Below are 22,972 nucleotides of genomic sequence, written 5' to 3'. Positions count from 1 at the left end.
CAGATTTGAATTTCTGACTCTTATAAAAGTGTTGGTAACTTTCTGCATGTCTTTTTCCTTACATTATTAGTTTGTTGTTTCATCTGCAGAAATGAAGAGAATAATAATAAAGGGAATTTTAATATCTATTCCCAGAAGCTTTGAATAAGTAGTTATTGTGATAGGCAAGCAAAGGCTAAAGGAGCATGTTTATTGCAGAAAATCACATCACTTCTTGCAGTAACTCTTTTGAGATATTTTCTGTTGGCTTCGTAATTTGTCATGTATTTTTTAGCCAGAGCATTCATCAAATGAATTTAGCATTCCATTACCCCTGCATATGTAACGGATCCATCTCACAGTCAGCTTTCAGTGTACACCCAAGGTGTTAGGCTGTCCTACTGGCATGGATCACATCTGCATGAGGAGAGTCATTGGCAAGAGGGGAGAATGATCACCACTTGTGCATATAATTTAGCTTTTTTGCTTCTGTTGCTTTTCAGCTACCATATGCTCTTCTCCCAGTGCTCAGCCATGGTGAGACATTCCCAGTCCATTTACCAGTGTCAAGGAGCCTTTTACATCAAAAATAATTTATTGCTTGATTTCTGCGCTGCTAGAGTTTTAGGAGCATCACTACTCGTTTAGGTAGTCCTGTTGGGTACGTCGGCCCCATATCGTGAGGGTTGCTCAGATATTGCCATCAGGACCAAAATTGCTCTCTTGTAGCCAGAGGTCAGCTCTGCACTGAGTCAGGAGCTTGTGAACTGAAGTAGACCTGGTGGGTGCTGGTGTTCCTGGGCAGCCGGGGGCTCTAACAGCACCTGTGTGCAAAAAGACTGGCTGGGCATGGAGCATGTCGTGGCCACAGGGCAAGGTGTGCTCACGGCCATTTTTACAGATGCCCTTCAGGGGCTGTACAGAGACATACACTGACTTTAATAGGAATCATTAAGCAGAAATTATGTAGATCATTATCCAGTGTGGAGTGGGAGTTCTTTTGCAGTGTGTGTGTGCATTGAAGATTTTGTCTGTTACTATGGTGTATCCTTAAAGAGTTCAAATAATGCTGCTCTTAACGTGATTGTAAAGTTATCCATAATAGGACTGGCCACCTTCAGGGTACATTTTATGCGTGGGCTCTCTTTATTGTACTGACTGCATAACTATATTTGTTGCTGGAGGTCAGCAGAAGTCCTGGTTTGTACTGTCCTCTCAGCTAAGTAGTTCTTGGCATTCAAGGAGTCGTTTTCAATCCTCCGCAGTGAAGCTGAGATTAAGAATTCTTTGGATTTTGGACAAAAAGAATAGTGACTTCTTCTTGTGAGTGTTCATTTCTCTGCCAGTAAAGGCTTGATGACTTAATCTCTGCATATATCAACACGTTGATCAAGTTTCACAGCAAAGTATCCAGGGGTAACTATAACAAATATTTAAAAATGTAAGCCTGGGCTGTAATTTAAGGCCTTGCTTGGTTATACAGCTCTGAGTGTAACAGGAATGACAGCTCAGGGCTGGATTTTAGGGTAGCTTTATCTGCAGTAATATTCAGCAGTAGGTCTATCAAAACAGCCTTGTAGAGCCAGAGCTGCCTGTCTGTGGCATGGCATTTGATCAAATATGTCTTAATAAAATCAGTGCAAGGTTTCACATCCAAAGAAAAAAATCAAGTCTTTGAGAGCATCTCTCTTTCAGATGCCTGTTAGGAAGTCATAGGGCTGAGATCCTGTGAAAATGACAGAGATGGATTCACTTTGGACATGTTTCATGAGGGAGATTTGGCTGGTTGGCTTGCTATTTCCATTCTTCTCTTTGGGTGATACTGTGAACGTAAGGCTGAGGCTCATCTCTTGGGTTGAGGTGGGAGCAGAGTTCTTTGCAAAGTGATGGCTGAGCTGCTGCACTTTACAGAGCAGCATTTTAAAACCAGTCTTCATGGAGTGTGACACGCTCTGCCTTGCAAGTAGAGGCACTTGAACAGCTTCTTCCAGCAGGTGTAGGTGCGAGGAATTCGGTTGTGGGGATCTAGGTTCAGAAACACCATAGACTGTACTCATCTCTTCTTCCTGATTGCTAATCAGAGCCTTTCATTTTAATTAATGTTATTTTATCATAAGCCAAACAAAGCAAAGAATTAGGCTAAAAATGCACTAGCCTGTGGGCTTAGTCAATGGACTAGTCAATCTATTAATTTTAAAGGAAAGACTTTTTCTGGCTGGCTTTCCTGTACTGATTCTGTTCTAAGTCTCAGCATCTTTTTCATGGCCATTAATGGATTGACTTTGACGTTGGTCTCTGTGAGGACAAAAGGAATAGAAAGTGAGGGTTTTGCCACCATTTCCAGAAGCAATAACTCTTTCCGCATTCAGCATGGACCCTGAATGGAGCTGACTTCATCGCTGTCTGTATTGTGAACATTATAAAGGTTAGACTATTTCTCTAACAGACTCTCAAATCCAGCCAGAAATATCCATGTAGTAGTTAAGGAATGAGGAAATAAGTCTGCAGACCAACAGTTCCCCCAAGGAAATCATTTCACCATCCTTGTCTGCGTGCCAGGCATTCTTCCCAGTGTGGACCACTGAAACAAGAAACTGAAGGGAGGTGGAAACCCTGAAACCCTTACAAGTTTTGGAATATTTCCCAAATTCACATGTAGAGAGATGTTACCACCTGTCACCCTCAGGTCTTGGCATGTACAACTTTGCAAACTCTTTCAGGGACAAGTTTTCAATGCAGGTGCTGGCCTGGTGGGCTTGTCTTACCTTTAGCAGTAATTCCGAAAACTGTATCTTTTAGTAGGGGATTAGTAACAAACCAGCATGCTTTACTTAAATGGACAGACTTGCATTAGACCTCAAGTGGTACTGTAAATACATGAGATTCTGATTTCTTCCAGTGATAGCTTTCTCTAATGAGTTCTCCAAAAACATTTCATGTATCTTGGTATTCAACATGTGCATGTTTAGGAAGATGCCTTCTTTAGAAGGAGGGGTTTTATGGAGCAGTCTGATAGGAATGACTGATAATGAGTTAAAATGCTGCTAAACTGCCCTGAACTGCTGCTGTCTGGTGTTGGCTTGCAGGGCTTCACAGCCAGCCCCTTCAGGAGGCTCAGTTGTACTTAGTTACTGGGAACACAGCTTCAGCCCACAAACATGTAGTTTATTTCACTGGTAAATCTCAAAAAGCTTCATGAGTAAGGACAGAATCCTTATTCACTCTCATTTTCGAAGTAAAGGAGTCAAGGCAGAGACAGTTGAATTGACTTGCTTCATGGTCACACAGGCGACAGTGGTCAAACAAGTTACAGGCCCTGCTGTCTTCAAACTTTTGTTGAGCTACAGGCAATGCTCAGTAATTCTTCCCAGGGGGGAAAAGGTGCCTCGAGGTATTGTGTAGTTGTCTTCTTTTGGGTGGGAGCTTTGTATTTAATGTGACAGTACAGAGCTGGTGGGTCTAGGAGGTGACAAACTCTGGGGTGAGCTTGTTGGTACTGCAGGCTGTTACACTTTTTTTGTGTGGAGAATAAACCTCATCTCCCTTTCACCATAGGTTGGTTGATACACCACTTCATTCCATTTAAACCAATAATTAATGTGCTTGCTGGTTTTGCTTAGGGTCAGAAGAGCACGGAGGTGGGTGTAAGAGATATTGGCTCCCTGTTCTTTTGCTGTATCGGGTTCACATGTTTTTTTAAAACAAAAACAAAACAAACAAAAAAACAAAACAAACAAAAAAAAACAGTGCTACAGCAGCTGGGAGAGAGGGGTGAGAGCTGAGAGAGAAGCAGCCCTGCAGCCCCCAAGGTGCGTGCAGCAGGAGGGCAGGAGGTGCTCCAGGCACGCAGCACAAGTTCCCCTGCGGCCCGTGGAGAGGCCCCTGGTGGAGCAGGCTGTCCCCCTGCAGCCCACGGGTCCCACACGGAGCAGATCTCCACGCTGCAGCCCGTGGAGGAGCCCCCGGTGGAGCAGGTGGATGTGGCCTGGAGGAGGCTGCGGCCCATGGAGAGCCCCCGCAGGAGCAGGCCCCGGGCCGGAGCTGCAGCCCGTGGAGAGGAGCCCACGCAGGAGCAGGTGGATGTGGCCTGGAGGGGACCCCCTGATGACCACGACATCTGCTGCCACCATTTTTTTCTGCTGATCCAGTTCTACTGAAATTGAGAATTAGCTGCCGTTTCTCTAAAAAACAAAGCTTTGTGATGTCAACCTTTGGGGCTCCCTTTCCTCTGGACATTTTTATTTATTTGTTTTGCGCTGTCTTGGACTTTACATTGTGCAGAGTACGTATGTATGTGTATAGCAGGGAATATACAAAGGAAAAGGTTATATTTATGGGAAGATGGAAAAGAAGAAATCCCAGTTTATCTCCTTGTAGGTCCTGAGTCACTCCAGCAGGGCATGCCTCATCTATGTTCTCATCTGTGCTTTGTGTAATCTTGGCCCAGCTCCATCATGGTAGCAAAGCGAAGATCATGCTGGTTAGCATGGTGTGCGTGTTGATTTAACTCGAGAATTCCCTCCTGCTCTTCCCTTTCCTGTAAAGAACACTTAATAACAGAATAAAAATTAAGGTTAATTAAATGGTTATACTACAGAGAAAGTAGAATCTTGAGCTAGACTTTAAGGTAGTCTGGAATCCCATCTGTGAGACTTAGGGGTTGGTCCATAGAGGAGCAGCATCATCTGAAAACAACTCAGTTGATGAATTGAGGACAATTCATCTGAATCCAGGCTCTAAACAGAGGCCCCTCAGCGAAGAAAGCAATTCCGGGCTCCTTATCATCAGCATAGTTGGAGACAACTGAATCCTACCCTTGAGGGGTTGGTTCCCCCAGCCTAGCAGCAGAGGCTGCTATCATCTAGGGCTGATGATAAGCACCTCCAAGTGGGATTCCTTCCTTCCCAGGTATCTGGGAGGGCACCTGCGGTAGGTGATTCAGTCCACTCTTGACTACAGTGATGGTGGTGTTGACTAACCTACATTAGCTGTATAGCATTTAGCTGGCTGAAAGCGTGTGAGACAGATTCCACACTTTTCATCTTGGGTGGGTTCAACGTCCTCTGGCAGTGCCACTGTACTGTTGGCTGTAAGAAAAGGATATTGGTGAACGAATAGTAAAGAAAGGCCTTTGTAGGTAAAAAAGAGAGACTGTCATTAGTAGCTTTCTTTTAAATTGAAGACCCAGGGTGGTTAGCAGCTGCTAATGCGCCTTGCTGAAGGTGTCTGCTATTGAGAGCATGTAGGCGTTGCATTTTTTGAAAGTAGGTTTTGGACCAAAGATCTTGACAAAGCTAAGCACACTTAACTTCCAGAGAGTCTCTAGTTGGAAAGCAGTAGTTAGAAAAGAAGAATTAGCAGAAATTAAAAGAGAAAGAAAAGTCTATTAATGTCTGTCTTTGTAGTAGTAAGTAGGTCAGTGAGCTGAGAGAGACCTTAGACAGACTTGTAATTCTCACACAGTGAGGCTGGAAGAAAGATGCTGAAGCAGAGGCAGTGATTTAATCAGGAGTTACTCGTGTAAAGCAAAGAATACTGGATGCATAGTCAAAACTTCAGAAAGCATCTTACATTCTGATTTTGAAAATAAAGCTGGAGCTGATGTCAGCCCTGCATTCCCACGCAGAGCGAGCCAAACCCGTTGTCTTTGGGTTTTATGGATGGAGGGGCTAGAGAGGATTAATTGAGGCCATACAACATTATTCCGGGTAGCACATGTGATTGCTGACCTTGGCGCGAGGTGGTGTCTCTGTGTGTGTCCTGTACAAGGCAAGGGTGCTGCTGTGTGTGTGGTGGGACCCCCCTGTGCAGGGCTGTGGTCACAGGGTTGGGATTGGGGTGCCGTGCTTTGAAGCTTGTAGAAGCCATTTGCGTGCTGGGCGAGTGACGGCACCCATCCCCTTTCTCCTATGATCGCAAGGATAGGAGTCCAATTATTTTGTACATAATGAGGAGGTTGCTGAAAGAGGGACTGTAGTTTGGCAGGGAAGAAAGGGAGCGTTCTTATGCTTCCATTTTGCACGGGAAACCTCATTATTTGGTTACGTGGTTATGAGTGAAGTTCTGGCCCTTGAGCTTTTAAAGTGCTTGAAAAGAGTCAGTGATCATCATGGTATGGCTGGGGATCACGTAGGGTAGTGCAGGAAGAGTTGCTGGGGGGACTAACTGTATAGTGAAGCTTTTCTGGAAACATTCTAGGGTAATCAAAGAGGAAAATAATTCACAGTTTAGAGTATGTGAATGTCAATATGAAAATTAAATAAATCTATCAGTACTAACAATCCTTTTTTTTTTAGGGAGAAAATATTAATAACCTATTTTTATGTAGAAATCTGTTCATTAAGTGAGGGATAAAATAGTGAAGTTTCAATCCAAAAAACTTGAAACAACTGGGGGAACTATGGTGACAACTGAGCTGCTGTTGGAAGGGGACAGGATGCCACTGGAAGGACAGCACTGGGTGGGACAAGCACTGGTGCCGGTCAGCAGGATGGCTGGGGCTGAGTGCTGGCACATACCTGCAATACCTTGGGAGGTGATGAGAGAAAACCAGGGTTACGCATTGTTTGGAAAGTGCTCTGGAACCACTCATTTTTAAAATTATTTCTCTTTCATAGAACAACACAAGCACAGAATGTTTTGGGTTGAAAGGGACTTTAAAGACCATCTAATTCCAGCCCCCAGCCGTGGGCAGGGACACCTCCCACCAGACCAGGTAGGCCCCCTCTAGGTACTGGAAGGCTACCGTAAGGTCTCCCAGAGCCTTCTAAAAAAAAACCTGAGTGCACTTCTCCCATTTTCTGACTCTTTCAGTATATATTTTTTCCATTCTTTAGGGGACAAAGTGGAAAAGAAATAACAAAGAAGAGTGGGTTGTCTGCCCAGTTGTTCTGCAGTGTAAAAAACTTTCATAAACTCGAATGGGACACATTAATAAAAAATAAGTGTGTGCATGCACTGAATTAACAAGTATCCTCATCTATTTTTTCTCTCTTTATTTATTTATAAATACACTTAAGGCCTAGAGAGACAGCAAGCTGTGTACCTGTTCAATTTTCACATTTATGAAGATCTACGCTGAAAGAAGATGAAGTTATAAAAATGAAGTGCCGCATGGCATTGATTTCTCTAGACACTAACAAGGCAGAATGTGAGTGGAGATGACAACAAAGTAAAGTCTCCATGGGCTGAAATGCTAAATTACAAGAAATGTAAATAAATTAACTGAGTCACCTGTTGCTTTCTAGGCTAAGGAAGTTAAGCAAACAATTTCTAGAGTCTTCTAGAATATGTAAAACTAGTAATGCAGTGCTAAAAGGATATGACATAGTAAAATAATTTCTTGGTGCATTACAGGATTATATTTTGGAGCAGGTAGTTTGAGAGAAGAAATCATTCTTCATTTAATACAGTTGTATGGTGGAATCAGTTGCAGCAGTAATGAAAGTCAGGCCACCAGAAGACTGGGGCTAAAAGACAAATTCAGTGTTCATTAAGTTGCTGATTGAATCCATTGAAGTGGTAGGATAAATTAGTCCAAGTTGTAAATTAGAGAAATGATTAGAGGAGTGTATGTGGCTTATTTGCCTCTGGAGGGGAATGGCAATCCATCTGCCGTGGGATCTTGTTTCTACAGCCTGTGCTATAGGGTTTTTTTGATCTACCTCACCGCACAACTGTCTCAAAAAATACGTGATGTTTTGGAGTGTCATATTTTCGTATCTTTCTGTTTTTGTTTGCTGTTGTAATGAATTCACAATAAAAAGGATGTGCCTGTTCCTTTTCCTTCTTCCCCTCTTTTCATCAATGCTGTGTATTCAACCTGAGGTAGGGCATCCAGCTGGAAACATCACTTCTCTCACACAGCATTAGCTTCTTCAGGCTGGGTACTCCTGGGTCAGTCTCTCTTTTTTCTTTTCTTTGTTTTTTACCATTGTAAGCATGAAAATATGTTTGTGCAAAAACATATGCTTTAGGTGGTAGCCCACAAATACAAGTGAAAAACCAGCCTAAGCAAATACCTATTATGGGATGAAAATGTCTGAGAGAAATTTCAACTTTATAGTAAAATATTAGGCTAAAGTAGAAAGGAGAATTGCAATGCATCTTTGCACATTCATGACGTGAAGCAAGAAGAACTGGAGACCGTGATATCCTTAGGTTTACAGCACAGCTCCAGACCAGTGTTGCACTTCAGGAGGAATCCTCAGCTCAATGGATAAAGTATGATGGTGTCGGATGGTTTGGTGGGGATATTAATCTGGTGTAGGGTTAGCATTTCTAATCTGGGTCCAGGCTGCAGCTAGACAGAGATCTGCCTTTCTTTTTTGTGGTTGTTGCCTGGTATTGCCTTTTGTGGCTCCAGCGAGTCAGTGTGCAGAAAGAACTCTGAAAGATAGTTTTGTTGGTTTTTTGTCTTGGCTTTTGGACGGTAAAGGTGTACCTCATAAGGTGTGGTCTTACTTAGTCATTTTTTAGTATGTTTTTAAAGAGATTGGCGGTTTTCTCTTTGCTTTCCCTATCATATAAAAGCCACGGAGAAAACATCACATCACATGTGCCTTTTAAAAATGTTGGGTCTTTTGATTTAGTGCCCTCATTCTGACATTGTGGCGGGTAAATAAAGACTCAGTCTAAGTTCAGAGGAGGGGGAGTGACTTTTGGAACCCTTTTTTCATGTTTCTGAGTCAGACTTGGCTTAATAATTTATTTTTTTTATATTACTTTCTGGAAATAGAAATACAGAGGGATAATACACCTGTACAGAAATAATATCTGTCTACGAGGAGGTGAGTAGAAAAAATACGTATTCTGCTGAAATAGAATATATATTAGTTTACATTTTTTTCTGTGTCTCAAATTTTAAGAAGCTGTTCTTGCAAGTTGGTAAGTAATCTCATGTTTTTAAGGTGTCCTTTCCTTTACAGGCAGACTTGTTCCACATATGGATTGCAAAGTCTTGACGCACAGGATATTTTCCTTCTCATTAAAATGCATTTATTTATTTTGCAGTGAGAATAGCTTGCTTAAGATGCTTCTTTTGATCTTTGGTAATATCACAGACTCAATAAGACTGCTAGCATAAAGTGGTGTTTATCTCATTTCAGTTTTAGATCCGCTGTTAATTGGACCTGAATAATAAAACGCCACTGCAAAAAGTGCTTTAGTTTGCTAGGTTTAAATATAATGAAAAAAAGATGCAGGTATTATTATTAGTGCTTGGAAATTGCTGCCTGTCTGTAATCGGAAGGTTTTTTTCTTGTGTTTCTTTGGTTTTCTATGCATTTATTGGGTTTTAAGCCTTTTAGGAACTTGAGGAGAGGGGGGAAGGTATAAAGGAAGGCGCTAAGTTTTTTTTCAAAATGTAATTTTATTTTATTTCATTTTTGAAACTTGAATTTGTAATGTTGCTTATGTTTCTAGGGAAACAACTGAATGTGATGCAGATCAGCAGCTGAAATACTTTTCCTAGCAGCTGCAGAGTGAAGTTAGCAAGACTTGCGGTCTGTTCTGCAGCTGATGCTGGGAGCTTTGTGTCTGGGGGGCTGGCAGTTGTCCCCCTGCTCCCCTTCGTGGCTGCTGGCCTTTTGGGGAGTATAAGCAGCACAGAGTGATGCCAGAGTTATCCTCTGGAGAGGTTGTAACATGGGATGCTGAAAGTCTGGAGGAGTGTGTACAGATTTCCTTTTCTCAGGAAAAGCTCAGAAAGAGGGGAGGAGGTGAGAAAGTGAGCTTTCTCCAGCAACTTGGATTGGAGAGGAATGTGAAACTTCACAGTTTTCTCCCATCTCGCTCTTGAAAGTTAACACAAGAAATAGATAGGCCTTGGAGACAGTTTTCTGACAGAAATCCCAGAACCTTCATTCCCAGAAGCCGAGATGGTGACAAGAAGCTGGGTGCTCAGACGGGAGTTACCCAAGAGTTTTGTTGATGGAGTTGGATCCTCCAGCAAGCAGGTGTTGGGTAAATGTTTTGATTCTTTGCGGTGCATATTTGCATATTTGAAGCTTTTTGGTACTTATGACTCATTTTAGTTTGCCCAAGTTTGAAAAAGAGCAAACAAGCAAGCCCCTTAATTTTTGTGGGATCCTTGAGTAGCTGGTTCAAGACCTGCGTGCCCTGAGCTGTGCGCCTCAAGTGTGAAGGTCCAGCATGTCTTACCCACAACTTGGGAGGTGACATACCCGACGATCCTCGCTGTTGGCACCCTATGGATAATTATAGGGTTGTCACACCTAAAATGGTGTGAAGGTACTTACTCTACCACTGTCTGATTGTCTCCAACCCTTGAATCCCTTTTGTACCAACGCATCTGAGGTGCTGGTACAAAACTGCACCAGTTTGTGCTGCCCAAGCCCGAGCTGTTTCTCTATGACTCATTATAACCTTTTGCCCTCCCTGGTTTGCCTTGTATCCTGTTTTTTGGCCAGGGTGAAGAGTTGTACATGTGTAACATTTAGGCCAGAGCAGCAATCATTGATGGCTCCTCCAGAAGATGCTGTTTTAAAGGTTTGATGCCAGCGGAAGCTTTATTTGTAGTGATGTTTTGTTTGTACAGGTTAGTATTTATTTATTTTTTTCTTAATGCAAATCTGCCTGGGTCGTGAGGGAGGGTGGGGGAGTAAAACATGCTGAGAGAGTAACACTTGATGCCATGAAGCATTTTTATTTTCGTGAAAAATGTGTTTATTTATTTTATTCTTTATTTTTTTGTGATAAAACCCTTTTTTTCCTGTAAACTTTTAAGTTTTGTCACTTCTCATTTGCTAGGATTGTGAAGGATGATAATGTGCTCCCTAACCTTTTTTGGTGTATTTTTGTCTGGTACGTTAATAGATTCCTTAGTACTTGAGGAAAAGCAAGTCTCAACTTACTAGTTGCTAATCAGAACGTGGAAGTGGTATGTTTTTTTCTAAAAACTGTAATTCAAGGTTATGCATGTGCAAAAATAGCTGTAGGCTACAACAAATATTTTCTTCAGCAGGTCTAGCTCATTTTATTGACATACTGTTTTGTAAACTGCGGGTGACTTGCATTGTTCTCAACCAAAATAACTTGCATCAATCAACATAAGAGGGTAATTAATTTACATATTTTCATTGTGGAAATGTTCCAGACTTTTTTTTACTGTACCGTGCTATACTCGAGAGAGGAAAAGTGCAATAACATTTTGGGCTTGTAGTCTGTTTTTAAGTTATTTTTCACTTGTGTTTATGCTGGAGAAAACGTCGTGCCCTTCTTAAATTTGAGCTTGGCATAGTGTTAAATGAAAATAAAACAAGACTTAGGAGTGTGATTGTGTTTTGTGACTGTGTTGCGCATCAGCACGGCCTTAATGAGATGAGGAGAGGTTGGCTGTTGTGTGCAGTAGCAAAATGTAGTTCAAAATGCTTGTCAGGAACACATGCAAGAGAGTTAACTGTTTATTTTCTGTATGAGGATCTGAGGGCAGCAGAGGAGACTATGGCAGATAGGGAGGCGTTGGATTTTGTCTTTACCAAAAGATGAATGAGTACTTCTGTGGCGTATTGTTTTTAAATGCTTAGCAAATGCTTGTGTGAGGCACCAAAAGGTCCCAGATCCACCCAAACTTCTCTACGTCATGGCTGAAATGTAGTTAAAAGCTTTTGGGTCTGTTGAAATGTAGAGAGCAGCATGGTCATCGCTGCCGTTGGACTGACAGGAGGTCATTTTTGGAGGAGCGTGAACCCCAAAGTTGTGGTGTGGTACGTTTTCCTTTCCTCCTTTGCATCTTGAATATACTCTCTGTATGACTTTGCCGATAGTTGTTGTTGTTGTCATTATTATTGTTATTGTTCCTGCCAGGAGACAGGGTAATGGAGCAGTGAAACAAGGTTGCTTAGAGTTCCCCTGTAAAGGGATGCCACACACAGGCTATTGAGGCAAATCACTTTTCCCATGAAGTTATTAAGATTTTTAAATCAGAGAAAATGTAATGCAAAAAGAAGTCTTTATTTCACATTATGCATTGTCTGCTATGGTGCTTGGTCTGTTGCCAAAGTATTATTCACTGGCACTGTGACCCTAATTCCTTGCTTTTAAGCAGGATCCTGCCACCTAAGAGAATATCACTGGAGGTGAGAAAGCAGGTTGAGGAGGCAGAACATCAGCTGAGATTGACCCGATATTTGCTATGGAAATCTTACGGAGGAAAAAAAAAAAAAAAAAAAGAGAGAGAGGGAGAAAAAATTGCTAATTTTCATTCTTTAAAGAAGATATTTTACTTAAGGAGCTGCCCTTGAACAGACAGCATTCAGTCTGACTCTGGTGGTCTCTCTTGGTGGTGGCTTTCTGGGTAGCTTTCTGACAGTGAGTGTTGCTGGTACTTTACCTGTGCTGATTTATTATTCTCCTGTAGGTGAGGGCTGCTATGATGAAGCTATTGCTGCTGCACAGATGGGGACTGGAACTAGATTTTCTGGCTTCAAGGTGGAGTCCTGAGATGTGAGCTCAGGATGTAGCTGAGGTGCACAGCGTTGCTGCTCGTGCTGACCAAACCCGAGCTGCTTCTCCATGACTGAAAGGCAGCAGGGTTGGACCAGCTTGCTGGGAACATGCTGCGCTGCAGAATCTGTGCTGCCTCCGACTTGCTCATAATCCTGAGTCTCCTCCTGTGCCCAGGCAGAAAACCTGTGCTTGCATGCGGTGATGTTTTCAAGCTGGCTGTGCTGGTGATGGCTGAGAGTCCATGTTCTGCCTTCGCTCGAGCTGGTATCCCTCCCTCTTCTCAGTGAGGGCTCGGGCAAGATCCAGCTGAGAACTGATACGCAATCCAGAGCTTTCTTGCATTTTTCCCGAGGTAACTTAAGGGATGGATGAATTTCCTGATTTGCTGGCAGAGAATCAGAGAAGTGCTTGACCCAGCAATGAAAAAGTCCTTGTGATTACTCACTCAGGGACTTTTAAAGCAAAGGAAGCCAAACAGGTTTATATAGACATATGGGCAATGTGACTGTGGCAACTTGGCACCGCTCAGTTAGTCCCAGGTGCTCTTATCTGTGCTAACTCCGCTGGGAAGGGGAGAGCTGACTGCAGAAATGCAGTTGTGCTTTCAGTAACTTGCAGAGAATGAAATCTGCCGTGACTGTACCAGGCTGCACACCCTCTGTTCCCCTGCCTTTCCATAAAATCAGGAGTCTCAGGGAACTGCAGTTAATGGACCGTCTCTGACTCCAGCACATTTTGTCATCCTGGTTGCTTTGAATCAAGTAGTGCAGGGGCCTGACCTCAGACTGTCCACATCCCGAGTTGGTGCGTTTCTGGCCCTCTTTGCTCTGTGCTGAACTGATGTGATTTGCAAGCAAAAGAGAAATTGTGAGCTAATTTAGTGAAAGCCTGTCCTCCGTGCTTCAGTTTCTAATCTCTTCCTAGAAGACAACTGATGGCTGCAGTAGATGGTGCCAAATGCAGGGACCCAAACAGTACACCCACGCTGGCAGAGACCACGTCCTCTCAACGTTGCTCTTTGTAATGACTTTATGCAGTATGAAAATTCATGAGTATTTTATTTTCCTTTGGGTTAAGGAATGATCTGATCAGCTGTCTGTCTTTGTGAGAATGGCTGGATGCAGTCTGTATTCCTCTTCCATCTCGACTCCTTTTTAAAAGCTTCTGACTGGTTCCCATTGTCCTGGCAGTGTTCATGGGCTCTTTTTGGAGAGCACGCAAATGACTAAGGCCCAAAGCCAACTGGTGCAATGCTCACTGAGTGTTGCAATGCTTAAATAGGCATGAAGGCTAGAACTGGGTTGCCTAAACACAGATATCTACAGCCGTGTTGGGAACTTTAAGTTATCACATCATCATTGGTACAGAAGAGGATGGGTCTCTCGTGTCACTGTGCCCCTGTGCTTGGGCACCTGAAACTTGTATCAGTACATCAGATGATAACTTGCTATGTGAAGAAGGAAAAGCAGTCAATATCTTAGTGTAGAGTGGCATTTTACTTTTTTTTTTCTTTCCTGGCATAACAGAAATTTATTTGATACTGATACATTGATTCTAATTTAATACATCCATTGTTCAGGAAGTAGCAATATATTTATTTTTTTTGGAGAAAGTGCAATAAAGGTGAGTTGGAAGGAAGCAATGTGTTAAAATAAGTTCACAGTGATAAATCTGTTGGGGTGTGCATGTATCTAACCGTTCAGTAGAGTACCATAGCCGCAGGACAGGAGTTTGGCATTACACAGGAGGAGTTAGGTGTATGTTGACATCTTCCATTATTTTAATTTGTTTTGCTGTCATGTATTGGAAACTTATCTCTAGTCTCATGCTATCTGGTACATTTAATAACTGGATATTGTTAAAATAAATCTTAGCAAAGGGAAGCCGGAAAAATAAATGAAAGGAGCTGCAGCATTAAATGAGAGAAAAAGAATCCAAGGTCCCAAGTTCCCTCCCTGTCTTAATCAGGCACTGTGACAGTGTTGTAGTTTCACACTGATGGGCCACTAAGCTCTGCCACACCACTCTCTTGCTCAACCCCCTCAAAAAGATGGGGAGAAAATATGAAAAAAAATCCTGTGTTGAGTTAAAGACAGGGAGATCACTCAACAATTATCACAGGCAAAATGGACTCTGCATAGGGAGATGAATGTAATTTATTGCCTGTTGCTAACAGGCTAGAGCAGTGAGAAACTAAAAACAACCTAAAACTACCTTCCACCCATCCACCTTCTTCCACCTCCTCGCCACAAACGGCACAGGGGAACGGGGAATGGGGGCTGCGGTCAGTCCCTGACGCTTCGTCTCCACCGCTCCTTCACGGTCCCTCTCTGCCCCTGCTCCCCGTGGGGTCCCTCCCACGGGATGCCGTCCTTCCCGAACTGAGCCTGGGGGGCTGCCCACAGGCTGCAGCTCTTCCAGAACTGCTCCCACACGGCTCCGTACCACGGGGTCCATCCCCCAGGAGCAAACTGCTCCAGCACGGGTCCCCCACGGGCGGCAGCTCCCCCCAGGCCCCCTGCTCCTGCGTGGGCTCCTCTCCACGGGCTGCAGCTCCGGCCCGGGGCCTGCTCCTGCGGGGGCTCTCCATGGGCCGCAGCCTCCTCCAGGCCACATCCACCTGCTCCACCGGGGGCTCCTCCACGGGCTGCAGCGTGGAGATCTGCTCCGTGTGGGACCCGTGGGCTGCAGGGGGACAGCCTGCTCCACCAGGGGCCTCTCCACGGGCCGCAGGGGAACTTGTGCTGCGTGCCTGGAGCACCTCCTGCCCTCCTGCTGCACTCACCTTGGGGGCTGCAGGGCTGCTTCTCTCTCAGCTCTCACCCCTCTCTCCCAGCTGCTGTAGCACAGCAGGATTTTTTTTTCCCCTTCCTTAACTCTGCTCTTCCAGAAGCCCAACCAGCATCTCTCATGGCTCAGCTCTGGCCAGCAGCGGGTCCCTTTTGGAGCTGTCTGGAGCTGGCTCTGATCTGACCTGGGGCAGCTGCTGGACTCTGCTCACAGAGGCTACCCCTGCTGCCCCCCACTACCAAACCCTTGCCATGCAAGCCTATTACAGGCAGGCAGTTTGCATCTGGTCCTACATAAACAGATTTTTCTGAACAGGTGGAATAGGGAAATAAATAGAAGTAGTGATTTAGATTCAGTACTTGTCCTGGATACCCAACATGAGAGAAGCAAAACCTAATTATTTTTATTATTGTGTTTTTCTGAGCTGCACCAAAGTCCTGCAGCTCGCAGGATCTACACGTTTCTCCCCTCTTGAACATGAATGTTTGTGCTTCCAAGTACTGCATTAAAACATTTCCAAGCAAGATTATGTTTCTTGAGATCTTGACTTTCTTTTTTTCCACATTTGGTAATTATCTTTACAGACAAAAGATATTGTATTTTTTTATACCAGTTTTATTGGACAGCTCGTGTGCATATCTAAGTCCTGACGTGTACTGGCGTGCTGTCAGAAATGGCTGAATTTACAGCGTGCTTTGGTGTGTGTGCAGCGTGACTGCACATCTCTGTTCAAGTGAAGGTGAGCAGCATCCCCTGTGCCGAATCCCTCCTTGCCTCACCTAGGAGATGGTCCAAGGATGTGCTCAGAGGTGAGGAAGAGACACGTCTGTCCCACATCTGCCCCACACTATGCATATCCAGCTGCTGGGGAGCTGATGTTTGGGGTTCTCGCTGCAGTGCAGATGTGCCTTTAGGATCTGAAATACTGAAGTTTAAGCTACCAGAGTCCAGTAGAACTATGGTTCTTAAATATTTCTGATAATTGTCGTCTTAACCTCTGTTTTTATTCACAGAATGGTTAAGGTTGGAAGGGACCTCTGGAGGTCACCTGCTCCGACCCACTACTCAAGCAAGGCCACCTATAGTAGGTGTCCTTCTTATGGTGGGTTCAGTTATCGACAGGGATTTGGTGTGCTGTGTCCAGCTTTGGAGGAGGAATTTGGAGCTTAAGTGATTCTATGATACCTCTTGGATGAAACACGACCAAATTCCTGACTGGGACTGGTTGCTAGACCAATGTTCCTGTGATGCTTTGTGCGAGAGGGGAGGGTGCTACCATCCCCAGGCCCCAGCTAGAAATTGCATTGCCTCCCTCAAATTCTCCTTGACTTCAGTTGATGTTCATCTGTCTGCATTGGGCTGTTGTGTCCTGTTCTTTCTTTGTGCAGGGGCACTGCTTCCAGTCTTGAGCTGGCTGGATTTTAGCAAACGCTGGTGCTCAGTGATTCCTGTGTTGTGTATATACGGTTGTAGAATGCTTTCCGAATGAACAGTCCTCGGCAAAGCTGCTTTAATGAGCTGCAGTGCTGATTGTAGCATATCCCACCCAATCTCGCAGTGCTCCACTGAGCTGAAATACCTTCTTTGTTCTTAAAATAGCCCCCACTGATTTGGATTTTAATTGCAGATATTACAGCTGTCAAAGAAAAGGAGAAATGACCAGATGATTGTGTTGATGGTATAAATGGAAGCTGGGGATATGTTGAGTTTCAGCCTTTAGATCTTCCCTCATTCAAGCCCTATTGCAGATATGCCTGCATGCTGCAGTGATTATGTGGAGCAGAGGCTTTCTCTAACATTAAGATGACCCTGAAGTGCGTTGTGCCTCATTATATCCACCACATTGACTAAACAAATCTGACAATAAGCGTGTAGGCAACAAGGATTTTGGTGCTAGTAATGGTAACAAAACAGGAGTAGATATTAAATATGTTGGTTGAAACTAGAGCCTTGATAAATCAAGATGGAATTTACTAATGCTCAGACAGATGGTAATTCAGGAATTCAATTAAAACTGAAAAAATCAAAGAGGTGATTAAAAAGTTTAAAGCTTGGGCACCAGACTGCATGTTTGCATTGTTCATCAACCAGCATTTGTCAGGGGGCGAGAGCTCATCTCAGTAAGTGAACTGAATCTTTTCAGCACAGACATGTCAGTGACAGCCAGCAGCCTGTCTTTGTTGCTGTTTTACTTCATTACCTGTTGATTCACTTCTCAAGTTTTATGAGTTCATAAATCACCCTATGGAAACAGGCATGGTAGGCTGGCTTTGTTTTGTACTTTTTCATTTCTAGTGCCCAGGTGGATGGATTTTTGGCTAGATGCAGCAGGTGCCTGGTAGGTTCCTCAGGCTTCAGAAAGGTACCATGAGGGTGCTGTGAGACTGTCCACCAGAGTTGATTACAAACATGGAAAGGAGAGAAGAAATCAGGGAAAAGCCTCTGGGTTGAGTCTGTAAATCACTGTATAGAATCATAGTGTATCCCGAGCTGGAAGGGACCCGCAAGGAACATCAAGTCCAACTCCTGGCTCCACACAAGACCACCTAAAAATCAGACCATATGCTCAGAGCGTTGTCCAAGTGCGTCTTGAATTCTGTCAGGCTCAGTGCCATGACCATTTCCCTGAGGAGCCTGTCCCAGTGCCCAACCACCCTCTGGGTACAGAACCTTTCCCTAACACCCAGCCTGACCCTCCCCTGTCCCAGCTCCATGACATCCCCTCGGGTCCTGTCGCTGTCTCCAGAGAGCAGAGCTCAGCGCCTGCCCCTCCGCTCCCCTCGTGAGGGAGCTGCAGGCCGCCATGAGGCCTCCCCTCAGCCTGCTCTGCTCTGGGCTGAGCAAACCAAGGGAACTCAGATGCTCCTCATATGTCATGCCCTCTAGAGCCTTCATCATCTTCATAGTCCTCCTTTAGACACTCTCTAATAGTTTTATGTCCTTTTTATACTGTGGCACCCAAAACTGCACCCAGTACTCGAGGTGAGGCCACACCAGCACAGAGCAGAGCAGGACAACCCCTTCCTTCACCAGCAATGCCGTACCTGATGCACCCCAGCGTACGGTTGGCCCTTCTAGCTGCCAGGGCACACTGCTGACTCATCTTCAACTTATTGTCAACCCAAACCCCCAGATCTCTTTCTGTGGGGCCGCTCTGCAGCCTCTCATACCCCAGTCTGTAGGTATATCCACCATCACACTGTCCCATATGCAGAATCCAGCACTTGGCAATTGTTAAACTTCCTATCATTGGTGATTTCCCAGCCCTTTAATTTGTCAAGATCTCTCTGCAAGGCCTCTCTACCCTCTAGGGAGTTGACAGCTCCTACTGATTTATTGTTGACAAAAAATACTTAGCACACGAGTCCTGCGTCCATACCGTTTATGAAAACATTGAAGAGAACTGTCCCTAAATGGAGCCCTGGGGAACCCAGTAGTGACTGACTGCCATCCTGATGTAACCCCACTTACCATAACCCTTTGAGCCCGACTTGTCAGGCAGCTGCTCGCCCACTGCACTGTGTGCTTGCCTAGCTGTGTGCTAAGTATGCAGACCAATATCGCACTGAGATTGTGATTTTGTCCTTGAGCTGTTCACTGGTTTGGAGACGCGTAGGGCATTCTCTCATATAGGGGAGAGAGAGCTCCTGCCAGCCTAGGGAAGTTTCTGCAGGGAATATGGGAGAGGTGTATGCATGGTAGCATAGCTTGGTGATCCTTTTGGGATCACTGGTACCCCAGTGTTGCAGGGATATGAAGGTTTCTGTTACATCTCATATGTTTAGTATTAATCACTGTTACTTACACATAGGTGATGCAGGCTTAAGTCAGGGGCTGATAAGTGTTACACTTAGCAGATCTGGTCCTCAGAGAAGGAGAGGACTTTCTTTCCCGTTCCTGTTGTGAAAGGTAATATCCTTCAGGGTCATTGAGGGTTTAATTATGCCCTTGCAGCACTCTAATGTGCCTGAAGGGATTTTGCTAAAACTTAACAACAACAACAAAAGTGGCAGACAAAATGGAGAATGTGATTTTTTTTTTTTTGTATATTTATTTGTTTTGCTCGAAGTGCTGGCAATGGGGAGGTAGATCTTTGCTTGAATATCACTTTTTTTTTTTTTCTTCTTTTTTTCCCCTGTTCTGGCCTGCGTTACTTTTACTTACAATAATAAAATTAATTTGATTTTTTTTGCTCCCTATATGAGTGACAGGGGGAAATTCTGCTCCGAAGATCTCATTACTGGCCAATGCGTGTAGCTGAGCTAGTTGCATAAGCTAAATATAATGTTGGTAATTGATGATGTTGTATTCTCAGTGCAAGGGGAGAGGCGTGCGAGTGCTCTGGGTGTTGTGTGATGTCTGTCGTGGAGGCAGGGTACTTAACGTCCACTTCATCTTGTTCCTTGATGCTCGGTTGAAGTGAAAGGGAATACAAGATGAGCTTTCCTGTCTGAAATACTGAGTTTTTTATTAAGAGCCCTTTAAAAGTGGAAAGTGAGGTTGTTTTAAAGTTACGAGAGCCATTTGGATTACATTGCAGCATTGCCCAGGAGTGGAGAACAGAAGAAAGTACTGCTGCACTGGTAGTGTACTACCTGCAGTAATTACCTTGAGCTGTCATTTCTTAATGAACTTTGCAAAGTGGGCGTGAATGGTTTCTATCTCTCTCTCTCTTTTTTTTTTTTTTTAATCTTTTTTTTTGGTGGCTTATTTTATTTATTTTTTACAACTCGACGGTAAGTTTTAAAACATTGCAGCAGGACTCTTCCCTACGTATTGGTTCAGGCAAATCTTTCAGCGAAGGTAACAGAGGTTTCACTTCTCTTAAGATACACAAGAAACCAGCATTTTATTAGAGATGAGTAACAGGCATTGCTCACTTGTTTGTGTATTGCTCTGTATTTTTTGGATCATTGCGCATGTTCCAGACGTCTGGAAAATGGGAAGAGGGTCTTGGCATCTCATATCATTTACACCCTATATGAGCAAGTGATTTCAAAACAAAAGCGTTGGAGGAGGCAATGCGAATGAAAATTGGGAGCTTAAGGAAATTTCACCTGATGACCAAACCCTGTAATTTTGCAAGCCGGAAAGTAGGCGTTGTTTTTCAGAGAAACCAAAAAAGCCCTGCAGCCCACTAGCAGATGGAAGGGGAGTGAAAGTAATAATGAAAAAGGTATTTGTTCATAGTCTGTTTGTACCTCCACAGGGAGAAGATTACCAAGATGAGGTGGTGCATCAGTTTATCAGGTGGAGGTGTTACGAGCCCTGCTGTTATGGAAAGCAGAACTGAAAGAAAGGAGACACACTTGAGTTTTTCTTTTTACAGTGGGGGTAATTGCCTGTTGGGAAGAACTCACCCAGAAGCATGATGTGTGGCTGTTGCCTGCCTTCACAATTGGGTGTTTCCCTGGAAGAGGTGCTGAGGCTCAGTTAGAAATGGTAGGCTGCATCCAGGAGTTATTTGGGGAAATCCATGACCTGTACAGGAGAACTGAACTGATGAGTCAAGCAGTGTGCTCTTGGCCTGAAATTCTGTGAGACACTTCCGTGAATCAATCTTAGGTGTGGATTTTCAATGTATTCCTTTAAAGTTATTTTGTAGTTAGAAAATGGTAATTGTCTCATCCTAAGGAGGGGGTATTTTTTAAGGGATGCATTTTATGTTTTTCTGTTGTGATGTATTTCTCACTACCTGCTTGTCCCTGGTGTGCTCAGCAGTATTTTTTGCTTTCTGTCTTGGCAACCAGTTGGACTGCTGGTGGTATCCCTTGCGCTAAAGTGCTAGATAAACACTTGGGGTGCACTTTGTTTCAGGAGAAAGCATTCTGCAGCCAGGTGGTTATTTAATGTTAAGTGGAGCTGAAAAGATTAATCAGCTAATTAGGTTAATAGCATAATGTTTTTTAGGAAGGGGACTGTGCAATACCAATGTGGTATTGCACAACAAGCTCCTTTGCAGAAAAAAAAAAGCAGGAGTGCTCCAGGGAGCTCTGCTAGTCCCAGTAGGTATCAAACTACAAAACATTAAAAGATGCTTCAGTGCATCTGGACCAGCGTTTAGATGCAATGTTTGGTGGGGGTTAGGACTGTTTCTTATTCTCTTCTCATAGGATGAGGAAGAAAATCAACTGGGGATCAATCTGTTCTTGTAACACTGGGGTGGCTTCTGTCCTTATTAGCCTTTCATTTAATATTATACGGAGGCACTGGGTGACGATTGCCTTACAGTTAGCATAATAGACCCCCATTTGAAGATGACAGTTAAAGTTAGGATTTTTTCTTTTCTACTGTTACAGACTTGAAGGTTTCCCTAGGTCTGCAAGGATAAGTGAGAAATGGTAGTAAAGAGGAGACGCTGTCATCAGCCCTCAGGAAAGGCTGCCCAGCCAGCTCATCCATCCCACAGATGAACAGGATTTAGGATTGGAAATGGTCCGGTCTCTGCGAGCCTGTGCCAGAGCTTGAACCTGCCCAGACAAACCTGAGGCTTTTTGCTATGTGTAAGCTGCCAGCCCCGGTTGCAGCAGGGACACGTCTGTGCAAATGGGCTGAGCTGAGCCCCTTCGGAGGCGACTGGAGGATGCCGTGATGGGATAGCACTGCCTGATAACTGCCTGGAGGTGTTCTGCTTGGAGGCACCGTGGGGACAGCCGGCAGGGTTGCCCCTGGGCAGACATACCCTGCAGGACCAGCCTCCAGGTGCAGAGCAGGTTTGTGCCGGCAGGAAGCTTGGCTGTCTGGTGTGAGCTGCAGATGCTGCACGGCTGATATTGGGACACCTATGTGGTCTCCCAGCCAACTTTATGAAGCTCAGGTGCTTAAAATTAGGCTTGCAAATCCACACTTAGGCACCCATCAAACCCTTTCAAGGCTGTTCTGTCATTTCAAGCACCAGCCTTTCCTATTTAAATTAAATTGCTCAAATAGTTATTTATATCTGAGCTTATGTCTGGCTCTAGGGTTTCTGCTGCCAGCAGCACAAACCAGTGGCTGCAGCTGGGCCGCGGTGCTTTGCCTGGCTGTGGCATTAATGGTGCATTCATCTCCGTGCCAGGCAGCAGGGAGACAGCGGTGTAAAGATCTTCAGAGGCAGAGGGGATGTGAAGAAACTTCAGGGATAGTTGTAAAGGCAGATCTGGATGGGATGGAGGGGAACACAGCAATGCTGAGGGCATGGGGTGGGCTGCACCATTAGTTGCACAGCGTGTGGCAGCTCGCAGTTCCTCTCATCATCGTTAGGAAGCTGAAATTCAGTGGCAGATCCACAATGGCACTGTACTCTGTGAAAAGGGAGGAGTACAGATGGATGAAAATAGGTCGCCCTGCTTGCGTTTGTTTGTGTGTTGATAGGGCTGTGCTGAGAGCTGAAAGCACCAAGGCTTTAACCAGGCTGGGTGCATTGCTCATCCCTTTCCTTATGGGAGCTGACTGGGAATGAGATGCTGGAAGGTTTTGTTGACTTCCCTGCTCTTATTATTAATATTTTTATAAGGACCTGAGGTTCCTGGTGTGACTGGGCACCAAGCATTATGCAGACTGTAAAGACTGTCCTGTGCCCAAGAGTAAATGCCTCAGGTAGGTGAGTCAAAGCACAGATGAAGTGCAAGAGTGCTTAATTTTTTCTATTATTTTATTTTTATTGCAGCTCAAGTGTGTGCTTAATGTGTAGCTTGAATTACAGGAAGCACTTCAGGACACAGATTTAAGGCCTTCTGGCCCTAGGGGCACTGAC

General features: G+C 44.3%; 1 protein-coding gene across 4 annotated transcripts in view; it reads left to right on the top strand.

The window, feature by feature from the left end:
* Nucleotides 1-22,972, top strand: part of FAT3 (FAT atypical cadherin 3) — a 426,083-nt gene that overhangs the window by 8,710 nt on the left and 394,401 nt on the right. Inside the window, exon 2 of one of the 4 annotated variants that reach the window (XM_080567238.1) lies at nucleotides 6,597-6,694. The exons of the other annotated variants lie outside the window; for them this stretch is intronic. The gene's annotated coding sequence lies outside the window, so the exon portion shown is untranslated. The remainder of the gene's footprint in view (nucleotides 1-6,596; nucleotides 6,695-22,972) is intronic. 4 annotated transcript variants of the gene reach the window in all.

Source organism: Anser brachyrhynchus (genome assembly GCF_964034855.1).
Source record: "Anser brachyrhynchus genome assembly, chromosome: 1".
Classification (NCBI taxonomy): Eukaryota; Metazoa; Chordata; class Aves; order Anseriformes; family Anatidae; genus Anser; species Anser brachyrhynchus.
The sequence above is the reverse complement of the archived record's forward strand: the minus strand, read 5'-3'. Positions and strand labels throughout refer to the sequence as shown.